Source organism: Lissotriton helveticus, chromosome 6, assembly GCF_964261635.1.
Source record: "Lissotriton helveticus chromosome 6, aLisHel1.1, whole genome shotgun sequence".
In the NCBI taxonomy this organism is placed as follows: Eukaryota; Metazoa; Chordata; class Amphibia; order Caudata; family Salamandridae; genus Lissotriton; species Lissotriton helveticus.
The window spans coordinates 1,332,879,860-1,332,896,786 of record NC_136067.1 but is presented as its reverse complement, the minus strand read 5'-3'; positions in this window follow the sequence as shown (position 1 = coordinate 1,332,896,786).

Here is a 16,927-nt window from a genome sequence, read left to right as displayed (position 1 = left end):
TGGTCGAGGAAAAAGTTGCCGCGCTGCCATTGGCTGACCGGAGGGATTCCTTAGTGATGTTTCCCCGGGCCGCGCCGTGATTGGCTGCCGGCCCGGGGAAGGAGGAAGAAAGATGGCGGCCGGTCTACAGGGCTCCCGTGAGCGGAGGGAGCCCTGCAGCGAGAGGAGCGGCATGAGGAGAAGAGCGGAGGGGGCGCGAGGCACATTGCCGGTGCCTGGCCCCACCGCGAACACAGAAGAGCCCTGCTGCCGATGAGTGTGTGCCGAAGGAGGGGGGGCTTCGGGGCACATTGCCGGTGCCCGCCCCTCCCCTCCGGTCTGCAGAGCCTGTGGAGGCTGTTTCCGAGTCCACGAGGGACTCCCACGAGAGGGGCAATTCTCTGATTAAGAGCTATGTGCAACACTGAGCATTTGCCCTTATAATGACTGCTGCATTTGCACATATTATGTAAATGGAGACATGGGGCACCTCATGGTACAGCTCTGTCACCCCTCACATCATACTTTCAGACACATAATGCAGTTAATGCAAGGCTGCATTTAGGATCCTCCTATACAGTGACAAGAAGTGGGCCAGTGCACATGGCACTGGGAGGACAGACCCAAGGTTTTCTAGATCTTCAACCCGGCCCGTCATTTTAGGTCCTCCCAATGGCATGCCCTGCCCCGCCGGTCATACATGCCCACTGCACTGCAGTGCTCCACAATGATGGTCCAGACCCCCATTCAGCTAAGGGTACTTTTCTAGTACCCCCTCTGCTAACAGGTTCATTTCCCTTTCACTGAAAGGGGGTGCTTTCTCCTCTAGTCCCTCAACCATGTTGGCGGCAACTTGGTAGTACAAAGCAGCAGGATGGCAGAGGATCTGATCTGGTACAGAGAATAACTCAGAATCAACAGAAAATGGCAGCCAGCAATTTCCTGTGATTTATTTTCTGACTGCCATTTCTTGTATGTCATTTCCTCTCTGAAAACCGTGGTTTCAGCACTTTTTTTTAAATCTCTGGCTCCAGTGCATGCTCTTCGCATATGGAGCAGAGATTGCAAAAATGGTCAGGAACAGAATTTTCACATAAGGATCATTAGAAATGTGTGACAAATGGTACATGAAAATCAGACAGGGAAAAGTGTGTGGCCAGAAACAACATCACATCCCAGAAAAGTTTGCTCCTTTGCATCATGGTACAGGCAGTCCACAATTTGTGCTCCCCTGAGTGTTGATTGTAGTCACCAAATGTGGGGAATCAGTGCTGTGTATCACAGACACATAGGGCCTGATCCACATAGTGCCTCATCACTCATGGTGGAGGCCCCTCAGTTATGGTTAAGTTGTTTCAGTTGGGGAAAAATCCTCCACAATGCAATAGTTAGGGCCACTTGTTAAAAGGTCTGGGGTGGTGTCACACATTCAAATACATTTAATCCTCTGAGGTATTGGATTCTTTAGAGACATTGACAACACTATATGCTGACATCTGCAGATGACATATTGCATGGTCAATCTTTTGACTCCTGTCAACAATGTTGTTTAAATACAGTGGGGCCGAGTCACAGAACTAATCTGAGATAAAATACTAACTTACTACTTTTGGTATTCACAGAAGGCATTTCATAGTTGTAAAGTTAGGACTTCTAACTTTACTACTGCTAAACTGAGATACAATCCTAAACTTATTACTTTTGGTATTCTAGCTTATCACGGACTCGCATACCCCGCCCTCAGTTCTATGCAATTACCTGATTGCCCGGATTCAGACCTAGCTGAGGGTCCAGAAGTATGTGGAAGCCATGACTTAAAGCTATGTTGTGCAAGACAAAAGAGGCTACTATAAATCTTGCACACTACTTCAGAGGAGTACAGCAGCCCCCCTCTGTATGGTCAAGAGATCTGACTCACAACTTCAGGAGACCAAAAGTGTGCTCCATGGTGGCTTGAGTTTGCATGTGTGCCCTATTGTACCTACGCTGAGGTAAAGTGGCTGTTCATTCTTATAGTGTGAGGAGTTGAGTGGAGAGTTCATACCCAGCATCTCCTTAAGAAGGGAAATTATGCAAAGTGATTACCTCTTGCATCTGTACAGTACACGATTTATACCTTGGTACATGTCGTGTTTGTTGAGGCCGTGAAAATGGCATGATGACTATTGCTGTAAAATGGTTGTTTATGTATACATTTCACAGATGTTTTGTGCTTGGTATTTACACAGTAGCAATATGTTGCCAAATAATTCTGCAGCCATCTGTCGGGCAAAAGGTGGCCTGTGGAATATTTAGCTGTCATGGGTACTGCCTGGAAACACTACGGGCCTTATTTATGAAGTCCTTGCACCGCTGGTGCGTCACTTTTAGCATGGGAAAAAGGTTTTCATAAATGAGACTCTACATGTATATCAATGATTCTACCACTGGCAACGCAAACATCCTGCCCATTAATGAAATGCCAGTGGTGCCTGTTGCAGAAGATGCATGCAATGCGGTGAGGTGGCTGAAGAGCCACATGAGTACAATAAATTGCACCCAGCATACGTGGGAAGTGGGAAATGTGGTAGATATCCCTAGCTACCCTTTGCCTCCTGGCCAGTGTTTAGCGCATTCTTATGCAAAGATGGGCTCTCCTATTGATGCAGCTCAGTACCTGATGCAAGCATCGGGACTGGCTTGCCTGTGAGATAGCCACAAGGTCACAATAGACCCTTTGGAATAACCCCTTAGCAAAAAAATGGAAAGCAGCAAGGATCTTGGCATAGGCTGGGATGGCATGGGAGCAACAGGTCTCAGAGCCAAGTTCATGCTCCCACTCACAAATCACCTCCAAGAGGAATTGTGGGGGAAACCGGCATCTGGCCCTGACATCTTGGCTGGACATCCCAAATAGGTTAATACTTTGTCTGAAAATCTTCTGTACTCTCCTCCTGCTCCTCAAATCTTCTTGATGAATGGCAAGGGGCAGAGCAACAAACACAACCAGTGACATGTTGAAAGGTCTGAAAGTGTTTGTATGTGCTAGCTCTGCTTTTATGTTTTCTTCAGGGCTCGTATTGGCTGTTGGGCTGAAGTGTTTCAGCTGGTGCGGTGAGGGGATGGTAAGCACTTACACAGGTGTTTAGGATGAAGGCAATGGGTGCGGAGATTCCGCCTTGATTGCAGAGATTCTGCCTCGAGTGTGGGCGTAAAGATACGACTCGTAAATGACCTCTGTGAATACCAAATGTCGTAAGTGTTAAATATCCAGCTTTCATTATTGACAACAGACTTCAAACCACATGTTGTCCGTAACACAATAGGCTTATCAGGTGAAAAAAGTGCCAACCAGCTGATCACGACTCGCATACCCTGCCCGCTGTTCAATGCAATGACCTAGCTGAGTGTCCAGATGTATGTGTAAGCCATGACTTAAAGCTGTGTTGTGCAAGACGCAAGAGGCTACTATGAATCTTGCACACAACTTCAGAGGAGTACAGCAGACCCCCTCTGTAAGTTTAAGACAGCTGAATCTCAACTTCAGGAGACCAAAAGTGTGCTCCATGAATGCTTGAGTTTGTATGTGTTCCCTATTGTACCTATGCTGAGGGAAAGTGGCTTCCCGTCTGTATGGTCTGAGGTGTTGAGTGGAGAGTGCATACCCAGCATCACCTGAGATGGGAAATTAGGGAAATTGATTACCTCTTGCATCTGTACATTACACGTTCTATACCTTGGTACATGCAGTGCCTGTTGAGGCCGTGTGAATGGCATGATGAATATTATTGTAAAATAGTTGTTTATGTTACATACATTTATATAATACATTTATACATTTCACACATGTTTTGTGCTTGGTACTTACACAGTAGCCATATGCTGCCAAATACTTCTGCAGCCATCCGCTGGGCAACAGGTGACCTGTGGAATATTTAGCTGTCATGGGTACTGCCTGGAAACACTACATGTATATCAGTGAATCTACCACTGGCATCGCAAACATCCTGCACACTAATGAAATGCCAGTGGTGTCTGTTGCAGAAGATGTATACAATGAGGTGAGGTGGCTGAAGACCCTTTGAATTAACCCTTAGCAAAAAAATGGAAAGCAGAAAGGATATTGGCCTAGGCTGGGACGGCATGGGAGCGACAGGTCACAGAGACAAGTTCCTGCTCCCACTCACAAACCACCTCCAAGATTAATTCTGGGGGAAAATGGCATCTTGGATGGACATCCCAAGTAGGTTAATCTTTTGTCTGCAATTCTTCTCTACTCTCCTCCTGCACCTCAAATCTTCTTGATGCATGGCAAGGGGCAGAGCAACAAACACACTCAGTGACATGTTGAAAGGTCTGAAAGGGTTTGTATGTGCTAGCTTTGCTTTCATGTTTGCTTCAGGGCTCAGATTGGCTGTTCGGCTGCAGTGTTTCCACTGGAGCGGGGAGGGGGGAGGTTATGTTATGTTATGTTATGTTATGTTATGTTATTTTCTTTTATATAGCGCGCAGATGCCACAGCCAAGTGGCGTCCCGGCACTTTTAGGAGATGTTAAAACACAACACAGCAAAAATGACCCGGTATGAATGAGACTAGACTGAGGAAAATAGGAAGGTTTTTAATGCCTTCCTAAAAGGAAGCAAGTCAGGAATGGAGCGTAGAGGAGCAGGCAAAGAGTTCCAGAGGGCAGCCGCCATCACTGAAAAAGAACGCCCCCCCCTTCTCGTTTTTTTAAAGCGTGGCACAATGGCGAGATTTAGCCCTGAGGATCGAAGGGCTCTGGGAGGAACATAATGAAGAATTATCTGCGAAAGGATAGGGGGAGAGGCTAACTTAAGAATTTTAAAAGTTAAACAAAGAGCCTTAAATGTAATTCTTTGCCCAACAGGCAGCCAATGAAGATCTTGAATAGTGCGGCGGGCGGAGACAAACTTCGGAAGGCCAACCAACATTCTGGCCGCCGCATTTTGCACCCTCTGAAGGCGGGCTAATTCGGCCTGATTCATGCCCAAAAACAGAGAGCTGGCATAGTCCAATCTGGTAAGAACCAGAGCTTGGACTATGATCTGTCTGGTGTCTGCGTCAAAAAACTTAAAAATAGGTCGAAGACACTGCAGGGCACCAAAACAAGTACCAGCAACACGTTTAGTGTGGGAAGTAAAAGAGAGTTTGTCATCCAGCCAAACCCCAAGATTTCTTACTTCGGCCACAGGGGTGGGAACAGGGCCCAGTTCAGATGGCCACCATTGGTCACCCCAAAGCCCACTTTCCCTACCAAAAATAATGACCTCGGTCTTAGAGGCATTAAGTTGGAGACGGTTATTACCCAACCAGCCCGCAACCGCTTTAAGAGCGGACTGAAAGGTCAAAGCATCCATATTGGAGTCACCATTTAGTGCCACCGCCAGCTGCGTGTCATCGGCGTATGACACCATGGTGAGACCAAAACTATGGGCAACCTCCACCAGCGGTTGAACATACAAATTAAATAAGGTGGGGCTGAGGGCCGATCCCTGCGGGACACCCTGCGGAATGGGACGAGGGGCAGAAACAAAAGGTGGAGTAGACACTTTGAAGGTTCGATCTGTGAGAAAGGATCGAAACCACTCAAGTGCCGTCTCTCCAACTCCAGCCTCCTCGAGACGGTGCAGAAGGATCTGATGGGACACAGTATCGAAGGCGGCACTAAGGTCCAACAGGATCAGTGCCGCCGTCTGACCCTGGTCCAACATCTTCCTGATGTGCTCCACCACAGCCAAGAGGGCAGTCTCGGTACTGTGGCCCGCACGAAACCCATTCTGAGAGTTATCCAGTATATTGGCTTCCTGCAGGTGAGATGATAAGATGCGATTAGCATGTGATTCTGCTAATTTAGCTAGCCAGGGGAGCAGGGAGATAGGCCGGTAGTGTTCTGATTTAGTGGGGTCAAGGGCAGGCTTTTTCAGAATCGGAATGATGGTGGCCTGCTTCCATGCGCTGGGAACACTACCGGTGTTAAAGGACAGCTCAATAAGACTGTGCATGGCAGGGTAGCAGCATTCAGCGAGTTCCCGAAATTGAGTGGGTCTCATGGGGTCATCCGGCGAACCGGATTTGACTTTCGCCGTCAGGGCTTTGGACTCCTCCAGGGTGGGACTGGGAATTATCAGCAATGGTGTAATGACAGTTGGTGCAATGATATTCTCCCTGATAAAAGACTGAGAGAATGACCTATAGATAGCCTCCACCTTCTCAACGAAAAACGAGGCCAAATCCTCGCAGTGAGCTAAGGAGGCTTCGAGGGTAGAGATGTTATTCTTTTTACTTGTAAGGTCCTTACACACCCTGAAGATCACCTTGGTAGGATTTGCGCTGTTCTTTATCTCCTGAGAGTAAAAGGCAGCCCTAGCTGAACATATGGCCCGATGGTACACTCTAGTGCAGGCCCTATAGGCCGACTTGAGGTCAGCGTCGTAAGTTTTGCGCCATGCACGTTCCGCTTTTTTGCAGGAGGATTTGAGCAATTTAAGGGAATCATCGTACCAAGGACTGGAGGGACTTGATCTGGTCTTACTCCACCTGGCCGGTATAAGAGTATCTAATGAGTGATTTAACCACTCACAAAAGCTATCGTAGCCAAGAGAGACTTCAATAGGGGGTTGAGGATGGTGTTTCATCAAAAGCTGATGAAAATGCTCAAGATATAAGTTTCTCCAGGGGCGCTTGAGAAGGTCGGGAGTATTATTTCTGAGGGGAGGAGTAGAAATAGTGATATGAGTTTCAATCAAGTGATGGTCGGTCCAGGCCATGGGTCTAGGTTGGAGCACTGCGATATTGGTAGCAAGATTCGTTAAGAAGGGGTCAAGCAGATGTCCGCCTATATGGGTCGGTAGTTGTACCAGCTGGTATAACTGAAATGCTTCAAGATCCGCAAGCAGGCTGCGAACTGAGTTAGAGAGGAGCATCCATATGCAAGTTAAGGTCGCCAATAATAGTGAAATTGACAGTTTTCAGGACTAAAGAAGAGACCACCTCCAGGAGGCTGTGACGAAAGGCGCCCTCAGGACCAGGAGGCCTATAAATTAATAGTCCCGAAAAGGTGAGATGGGGATTCACTGTGATGTTAAAATGCGCGCTCTCACACCCTGCTATGATGGTTGGTTTCCAAACGCAGGGGTAACAGGTTTTTACCGCAACTGCGATGCCTCCACCTCTAGCATTACGGTGGAGCGAGTGCATAGTGTAACCCGTAGGGAGGGCTAGATTCATAACAGCCGTAGAGTGGTCCTGCAGCCAGGTTTCAGTGAATAAAAATATGTCCGGATTGTCATCGGTATTCAGGGAAAATATTTCTTGATGGTGACACGTCAGTGATCTAACATTCAGATGAAATATTTTAAGGGTAGTTTGAGTAATCCCGCCAACCCCAGAGTCTGGCTTGCGGACACGGGGAGGTCTAGTCTGAAAAGTTAGGATAGGCAGCGGCGTAGGGATATTAAAAGGGCAGGTAGGACACTGGAAGGGCCCACTAAGAGGGTCCAGAGCGCCATGAGGGCAGTCTCTTACCTCCTCGTGGCGCAGTGAACGCAGGTTCGAAGCCGATATCATCCTATGGGAGCCAGAGTCCCCTGCCCTAGCACTGCCTTAGCGCTGACGGGCGCAGACAGGCAGACTCTGGCTTGACTCAGGCGCGAGTCAGACGCCGCCGCTGCGCGTCACCGCTGCGCGGGGGGAGAGAGCTTTAAATACAGCCTCACCTGGACTCCAAACGGAGCACTAGAGCGCTGCTTCAGGTGGCGCGCTGAGAGCCAGCACCCCCAATATGGCGGCCAAGCGCCACAGATAACAAGAAGAGTAGCACGAAGAATTCCGCTCTACAAGCGGTGAGGGGCACAGATTACAGTGCAAGTCTGTGGGCGTTTTATGACAGTTAAAAACAAGGGCTAAAAAAGAATATCAACGAAAATACACAAAAGCGGTAAGTTTTTAAAATATCACAAGCGCAGCGTGCTTACTAATCAGAGGTCAAAGAGCGCATTGTAGGTGTAAAGTAACCTTTCCTAGGGTCGAGCTGCTTCCTGAGCTCGCCTTAAGTACAGCCTCACCTGGACTCCAAACGGAGCACTAGAGCGCTGCTTCAGGTGGCGCGCTGAGAGCCAGCACCCCCAATATGGCGGCCAAGCGCCACAGATAACAAGAAGAGTAGCACGAAGAATTCCGCTCTACAAGCAGTGAGGGGCACAGATTACAGTGCAAGTCTGTGGGCGTTTCATGACAGTTAAAATCAAGGGCTAAAAAAGAATATCAACGAAAATACACAAAAGCGGTAAGTTTTTAAAATATCACAAGCGCAGCGCGCTTACTAATCAGAGGTCAAAGAGCGCATTGTAGGGTAAAGTAACCTTTCCTAGGGTCGAGCTGCTTCCTGAGCTCGCCTTAAGTACAGCCTCACCTGGACTCCAAACGGAGCACTAGAGCGCTGCTTCAGGTGGCGCGCTGAGAGCCAGCACCCCCATGATGGCGGCCAAGCGCCACAGATAACAAGAAGAGTAGCACGAAGAATTCCGCTCTACAAGCGGTGAGGGGCACAGATTACAGTGCAAGTCTGTGCGCGTTTTATGACAGTTAATAACAAGGGCTAAAAAAGAATCTCAACGAAAATACACAAAAGCAGTAAGTTTTTAAAATATCACATGCGCAGCGCGCTTACTAATCAGAGGTCAAAGAGCGCATTGTAGGTGTAAAGTAACCTTTCCTAGGGTACACACTTACACAGGTGTTTAGGATTGAAGGTGGTGGCCATCTGTCCCAAGTTGGTAATTCCGCCCAAGCTGGTGATTCTGCCTGTACTGAGGGGATTCTTACCTCGGTGCGGAGATTCCAGCCCAGGTGTGGAGATTCCACCCTGAATGCAGAGATTCTGGCTCGAGTGTGGACTTAAAGATACGGTTCATAAATGACCTCTGTGAATAGCAAATGTCGTAAAGTTAGACTTTTATCACACATTACCTTTGTGAATCAGCCTCAGTATGTTTATCTTTCTGGACCTTCTTGCTACTCGGCTGAAATCCAGTGAAAACAAGTGAATGTATGACGTTACAACGCAGGCTATTACAACGCCTTCCTTTACAACGTGGTTTTTACATCGCAATCCATTACAACGCACAGTGCTTTTGGGTGTTGGATAGTGAATAGTTTAATTTACTATTCCAACTCCAGTCCCCGTGGACACTAGGGAAGGTTATTGGATAGTAAATTAACCTATTTCCTATCCAAGAGCGCCCCCCCAGCGCAATGCGTTGTAATGGTTTGCGTTGTAATGACCGCGTTGTAATGGTAGTGCGTTGTAAAAGTTTCGTTGTAAAGGTTGTTTACCAAAACAAGTTGTCAAAAACCAGCTAACATTGAAGAGTTCCTTTCATAAACTGATATATAATTCAGTAGCATCAAGGAAACTGTTGAAAATCTGTGCTCGATGAGAAAATTCTTAGTTATGCGTTCAAATTCTAGACCCATTGTGTGGGTTGTTGTCAGCCTCCTGTTCACGTATATTTTCTGCTTTGAAAACATTAATTAATAATAGAATAAGATCCTCACTTGAATGATTCTAATTATTGGACTATAATATAAAATTATTGACTCCTTGGAGGCGTTTAATTAACTGCCAGAGGATAGCAGTACAATATTTTTCTTCTCTGTGAGTACACAATTCGTAACAAGACTTTTTTTGACAATTATTGACTCCTTGGTGGCATTTAATTAACTGTCAGAGGATAACGGTGGAATATTTTTCTTCTCTGTGGGTATAGAATTTTTAACAATTGTTTTGAGACAGTAGCACTCTGATAAGAAACTACAAGTTGAGAAGCTGGTTAAAGGAACTGCATTATCATCAATAGTGAAGATTTCATGTAGATGCTAATATTTTAAGTTATTAATTTTGTTAAAGACATATGTTATAAATATTTTGTATATTGCAATGGGATTTTGTTTTGCTTTATTGTAGCAGAGCAGAAACCAATATGTATTTAGAAGAAGAAAAATAAAAGGGTGGTTCTTGTTTAATTACATTGGAAATTTACAAAGTAACAAATCCATTCACTTAATAAATGTTCACTTATTAATAGCACAGGCACAATAACTAATGCAGAATTACTCCAATCCTACCACTTCCACCAACAACCAGAGGTAAGCTAAAGCTGCCTGAAAGCTTTGCAGTGTTGTGCGACATGCCAGTATTCGATCATGTTATTCCCAAGTGATAAAGCCTTCTAAGAATCCTATTCAATAATACATCAACTGCACCGAATAGGTTCATATTGAATATGACAATCAATCTATACTCAATTGATTCCTTATGTGTCCCACTTAACACTTTTCTTAAGAACTCTTGTAGTTTGTCCTGTTTCAGCCTATATTTAGGCATCCTACGCAACCCTGTGTTAGTTGGCTGAGGAATGTGGAGTGACAGCATTATACGGAAAGACAGGATGTACTAATTGAGTATCCTTCTGTCTAATCTGAGATTCGAGTGCCAATGTGAACATGCTGTTTCCAGTTAGTGGATCCAGTAATGTGCTTTCGTAAATTTGTATGAAGACTTGGCATTCTGAAAATGTCTTCCTTGTTGGCAACCTCCCTCCTCCCTGGTATGGACTCACAGCTTCTTCAGAGGATTGCAGATGGAATACTCTGTCAAATTGTGAATGTATCCCATCCTCTGTATTATAAGTGTCACAGGCTATACTTCACTTGTAATAGAATATCCTCCGCGCCTTGAGAGACTATATCAGCTGCCAAATTCTAAATAAGGCCCTTTATTTTAGCCTTTAAATGTTCAATATGCTCTGAACAGTCACGGTTTGCTTAATATTCACTATGGCTTTCTTCGGATTACTGGTGTAATTAGATAGAACATCCTATTCAGTAACTGCTTCACTACAGTAATAGATCTCAGCTTAGTTTCACCCTTATAAACAAGGCATGTGGAGCTTTCCTTTAAAACAGTATTCTACTATGAATATCTTCTACGCGATCACACTCCCAAAAGGAGCTATGTACACCTGTATTGTTTCTAGATAAAGGGGCTGCCATTGCACACTAATGTGATGTTCAGAGGTTGGGTAGCATTCGGTTGCCTTAAGTCCATGAATATGTAGCAGCTGGGAAACCAGGGCTAGAAAAAGACCAAGGGGCATATTATCAACGGCCAGCGATAATTATCGCTGGCCGCGCTTAGCGATAATTTTTTTATCGCAGGCTATCTCTGGAATTTATCGCCCTTGTAGCGCGTTATTAACAACACGTTACTCCAGGGCGATAAAAATTCCAGAGATAGCGAGGTTATCACCCTTTTGCAGGGAACATCACTGGTTTTCCAGCGATGTTCCCTGCAAACCGGCAATAACCTTGCTGATACGACCCACAGGGTCATATCAGCACAATCCACCCCAATGTTGGGGATAGGTAAGTCTGCATTTTAGCAGATGTTAGTATTTGGAGAAAACAGCTGTTTTCTCCAAAAACTAACGTGTGCTAAAATACTGGGGCAGCCTTGTAAATATTGCGATGTGAACATCAGCGATATTAGCAAGGTTGTCCATCCGAAGTACGCCCAGTGACGCCCACTTTGCATCTCATTAGAGATGCAAAGGGAGACGCTGGGAAAAAGGGTGCTAACATGCGATTATGCATGTTAGCACCGTCTTGTAAATAGAGTGATAATTTTATCTCCGCTTGTTTGGCTTTGTAAGCCAAAAAAGCATAGATAAAGCCCTTGTAAATATGCCCCCAAGAAAGGGCAAAGAATAAAGAAGACACAAACTAATTGAGGCGCTGTTATTTCTCTATGAGCAAAATGCAGGCAGCCATGGCTAAAGTGGATAAAGTTAAGGTGCTCCTGTGAGTGGAAGGTGTTAAAAATGGTGCAGCTACTTCAACCACCCATTCTGTTTTCACAGTGACAATGTGACTTAGGATAGTCCTGGGGCATCTCCAGCTGTGACCTGTGTAGATCTCCAACTTGGAACTACATAAGTACCAACAGCAAATGTCAGATAGCCCTTGATAGGGTAGCCTTCACTTCTCAGAATAATAGCCCACAAAATGCTTACTTTAGTTTTCCATCCCTATAGTCCTAAGGGCATTACCAGATTGTTTCACATTATGTTATTCTGAGTGACTAATTTGTGCTTGTTGCATTGCATAAATCATTCCAGGAGAATAAGGATAGTTTCACGGAAAGGAAGCTGAACCTGTGTTTTCTAATAAATACAACATATTTTTTCTATAGAGGTTTAAATCAGGTTTACGGTGTCACTGTCACCCAGTATAGGAGTACCCACACTTCCAATCTTTTAAGAGCGAGTCTACATGCCAGGATTTGTACTTGTGACCTGCAATTCATCGTTTACATCAGCTCACTGAGCCATGCTGCAATTTCGAAACATCATAATCAGTATGATTTTTCAAAATGGGCTTCCAGAATGTGTTGCCAATACTCATGAGCAGTACTGCAAAGGGTTCAAAAGACTGCCTAAAGGGGACACAGATGTATATAAACATGCAACTGTGAGGGAAACATCCTTTACCATGCAACTTTTACCACGCAGTGCCTTTACAATGCAGGTTTTACAACGAAAACCATTACAACGCATTGCACTGGGGGGCGCTCTATGATAGGGAATAGTTTTAATTTACCATCCAACACCTTCCCTACTATCCACGGGGACAGGAGTTGGAATAGTAAATTAAACTATTCACTATCCAGCACCCCCCAAAGCAATGCGTTGCAAAGGCTTGCGTTGTAATACTTGCGTTGTAACAGCATGCGTGGTAAAAGCATGCGTTGTAGCAACGTACATCCGTCCTAAATCTAAGGTAGTTCTTGGTGGGTGCACAGCTCCCAGAAATCTAGGGTTTGTCCAAGGAGGCCAATCAGTTCAAGTTTACAAGAGTAGAGAAAGCAATGCAATGCCAACGCATCCTTTTGAGGACATCATGGGCACAAGGAAAATAAATAGTATACAATAATAAACTAAGGATGGATATAGGATGACTGCGAACAAAATGCTGTGAGTAAGGGACATGCTTTTTAAAAACTGTGGTTTTTGCAGTTTGGTATATTAAAGCAGTGTCCCCAGGCGTGGCCGAGGAGGCCAACATGGCAGACGCACCTTAGCGTCTTGCTGAGTCTAACCCTCAAGATCTGACATTACTCTGGACCACTGGATGTCATTGACGAACCAGACCACAGGGCACATCCTGGTGAACAACGAAGCAGTGCTCTAGGAGCCCTTCCGGTGCCACTAACCAGTGGACACAGTGAGGACTACGCCTGGGCCGAGCCTGCACGGCCTCATGGTGTGTGGGAGTGGTTCACCACGGGCCCACCCTCCAGTTTGAATTACCTGCAGGGAGTATCCCGGTGCAGCAGAAACCTGGGTGAGTCGACCACACAGAAGACCAGTCCAGTGCAGGCCGCTGTGGCAGTTGTGGCGTGTTGCAGAGAGTCCACAATTGGAGCTCACCCAGCCTATCAGAGGCCTCACCCTACTGCTGCCTGGGTGCCGGCCTGTGCAATCCCCCCTCCTGCCCTGTAAAGGCCCTGGTGGACCCTAGGGCTGGCAGCTGGTGCTCTGGCCGCCCTGGAGAGGACTGGAACAATCCTGGTGCGGCCCTCTGAAGCAGTAGGAGTTGGGGCTGGCCGAGGCCCCAAGGAGTAAACCGTACCGGCGGGAGGCGGCAGATGTTGGAGGAGTCCCTCTCCCTCCCTCTCTCCTAATTGGTTGACTTGCGGTGGACGGCGGCGTTGTGGTACACTGGCCGTGATAGTGCAGCGAGGCATCTGAGGAGAGCGATGAGCCATTGCCAGGCGGGGCTCTAGAAAGGAACTGTGCTGATGCGGGCAAGGGGCACTCGTCCGGAGTACGGCTGTCGGGGAGGGGGCCCCTGCCCTACTTTACCTCTCTGCTTGCTGAGGGCAATTGGAGATGTCCGGGCCTTGGGCTGATGGCGGGGCTTGCCGCCGTTGCCCTGCGCTGGTGGGCCACACCTATAATCCCGGCACCGACTCGCGGGAGGCCCTGGCCTTGCCTCCTGTGCCTGGTCTTTTCTCTTCTGTTCGGGAGGTGTCACTGGCTGTATTGGGCCCAGATTGGGGGGTGGCAGCTGGGGCTGGATTGAAACTGCCCGAAGCAGGAGCATCTACATCTTAGGGAGAGGCACCTACCAGTGGCCCCTCTGCTGTGGAGGCTCCCCATTCTCTTTCCACTGGAGCTGATTGCCTTTGCCCTGCTGAGATGGGTTCTGAGTCCTAACCCTGATAAGGGACCCCGACTCCTGAGCTGATCACGACCCAGTACATGCACCACTGCCATTGACTCACGGAGGTGCCCTTGGCCCTGCCCTCCCTCCCTGCTATTGGTTGGAGCCTTGTGTGAAGGACCTCAGAACCTGCATTACCCACCTCACCGGAGCTCTGCGTAGCTGCTCCTGATGCCGCTCCCATCTCCATGGCCAGGGACCAATGTAACTGAATGGGCCCTTGGGGATCGCCCCCAGACTGATAGGTAGGGTGACCAACTGGCATAGGTGCAAATTCAGGACGGTAAGTGCAACAATGCAGGACAAAGGGACAAAATTCAGGACAAAAATTCAGGACAAAAGGTCAAAATTCAGGACCAAACTTCGGGACAAAAGGTATGTTTTACAGACACGTCAGAGGTGGTCGAGCAATAGTATATAAGTAAGTAAATAGACAACTACCTAAGTACAAGTCAAAATAAGTTTATATTAGGTTGAGACAATCGTGCACTTCACGGTTTTTCAATATGCCCGCAGCTCGCTACCTTAGATGATTCAAAATTCTCATCTCGCTCCAGCAGGTACATTAGTCACCAAACAATGGTGAACCACACCTGAATATAAGTGAGGCCGCTTTTATTGTCAATTGAAAACTACTGGCTATACAAGGAACTTTGCAGTGCCAGCCCCCGTAACAAAACAGCTCCCCCCCCTGCTTTCCAGCCTCCCAGGGAAACACCCCATGATGGGTCCGGCCAGTCCAGCCTTGCTACCACCCTAAAATGGTGCCCCTCATCTTCACTTTGACCGTCTCTCATGTGCATATCCTAAGTATGTAGGGCAGGGTGTTGGAGTGCATTACATCACACACACATTACATAGAGACAATGACTCATATTAACATGAATGTCAATGTGTAGGAAATGTTATTTAAGATAATGGGTGCTACAAGGTGTAATCCTTCTTTTATCTACCATTCAGTCTTTCACCATTCATTCTGCCCTTCCATCTGTGTGCCCATCTATATCCAAACATATTTAACCATTTGAAAACCTATCCACCATATATCCTTCCAGCCACCCCTTCACTCATCCATCCATTATTCATCTACCCACACTTTCACCTCATTCATCCGTACAGTCATCCATCCACTCTTCCACCCATCCATCTATTCACTCATCCATCCAGCCATTTACCCTTTCACCCATCCATTCACTTACTCATCCATCCACCCAGTCACTTATCCTTCCACCCATTCACCATTTCAGTCATTCATCCTCCCTCTCTCTCTCCATCCCCCTTTCACTTATCCATCCATCCACCCACCCATCTACACATCCATTCATGAATCCATCCTTTCACTCATCCATCCGTTCTCTCATCCATCCATCCTTTCAATTCTTCACTCATCTATCCACCCTTTTGTCCATCTACCCCCTTTCACTCACTCATCAATCCTTACATCAACCCTTTCACTCATCCATCCATCCACCCTTTCATATATCAATTCATCAATCCATCCATCATTTCACTCATACATGTACCCATTCACTCGCCCATCATCTACCCTTTCACTCATCCATCCATCCATCCATCCTTTCACACACCCATCCACCCTTTTACCCATCCATCTACACTTCCACCCATTCATCCATCTATTTACCTGTTCTCTCATCCATACTTCCACTCATTCACTCATCCATCCATCCTTTCTTTCATTATCTATCCATTCATCCTTTCGATCATCCATTCATCCTTTCAGTAATCCATCCAGCCATTCACACATTCCTTCACTTATTTACTCACCCACCTTTTCACATTACGAGCTGAGCCTTTGTCTGCAGAGTTGCAGACAGAAGAGGCCCGTCAAGAACTTCACCCTTGCTGTAGTTCCTAAAGCAAGGGGTGGGGTGTGGGTGGGGGGTGGTGGGGGGTGGGGGAGAGTTCACTATGCCCCTGCATATAAGCAATTTGAAAACGTAGAAGTCATGAGTCATGCATGATGCACAGTGCCAGGATGTGAGGTCACTGTGACATGATGTTGTTTCCAGGGCCTTGAGTGGGGTTAAAAAACTGGGGGGTCTCTTCAAAGGGGGTATTTGATGTAATTAAGGGCGTGGCTTAAAACACCTATAGTAAAAATCTGCGCTTAGCATAGTGTCCCCCCGACTGGTATTATGTTGTTTCTGTCATTGCATCCAGATATATAATACAGCAAGTATTATTACACCAACAACAAGCCAGGAATATTGGCTTTGTCAATGGTTGTTAGTTGCTTAAAATAAAAAAGCAGCAACCATGGCTTTGTTGAATATAATATTGAAAATACTTCAGATCTAAAATGATGAGAATGAAAGAACGATAACCCTTCTTTTTTTATTTTATTTTCAAACATATTTTTATTGCCATTTAGTTCAATATCCATCAGGAGCCTTAACATTCATCATCAACAGTGCATATCATAGCCCAAAGGAAAAACCCATCCAAAGCATATTTAAACGCTTGCTTGCTACTGTCCATTCCTTTATACCATCCCTCGTTTCAAATAACAGAGCTGCACAGGAACTGTATATGCATTAGATTCATGCTATCCTACGGCTCTTTTTTGCTTTTCTTAGTATATTGTTGGGGAGGAGCCTGTCATATTCTATAAATTGTCACATGAAGGGTGTCTTCAAATATGCG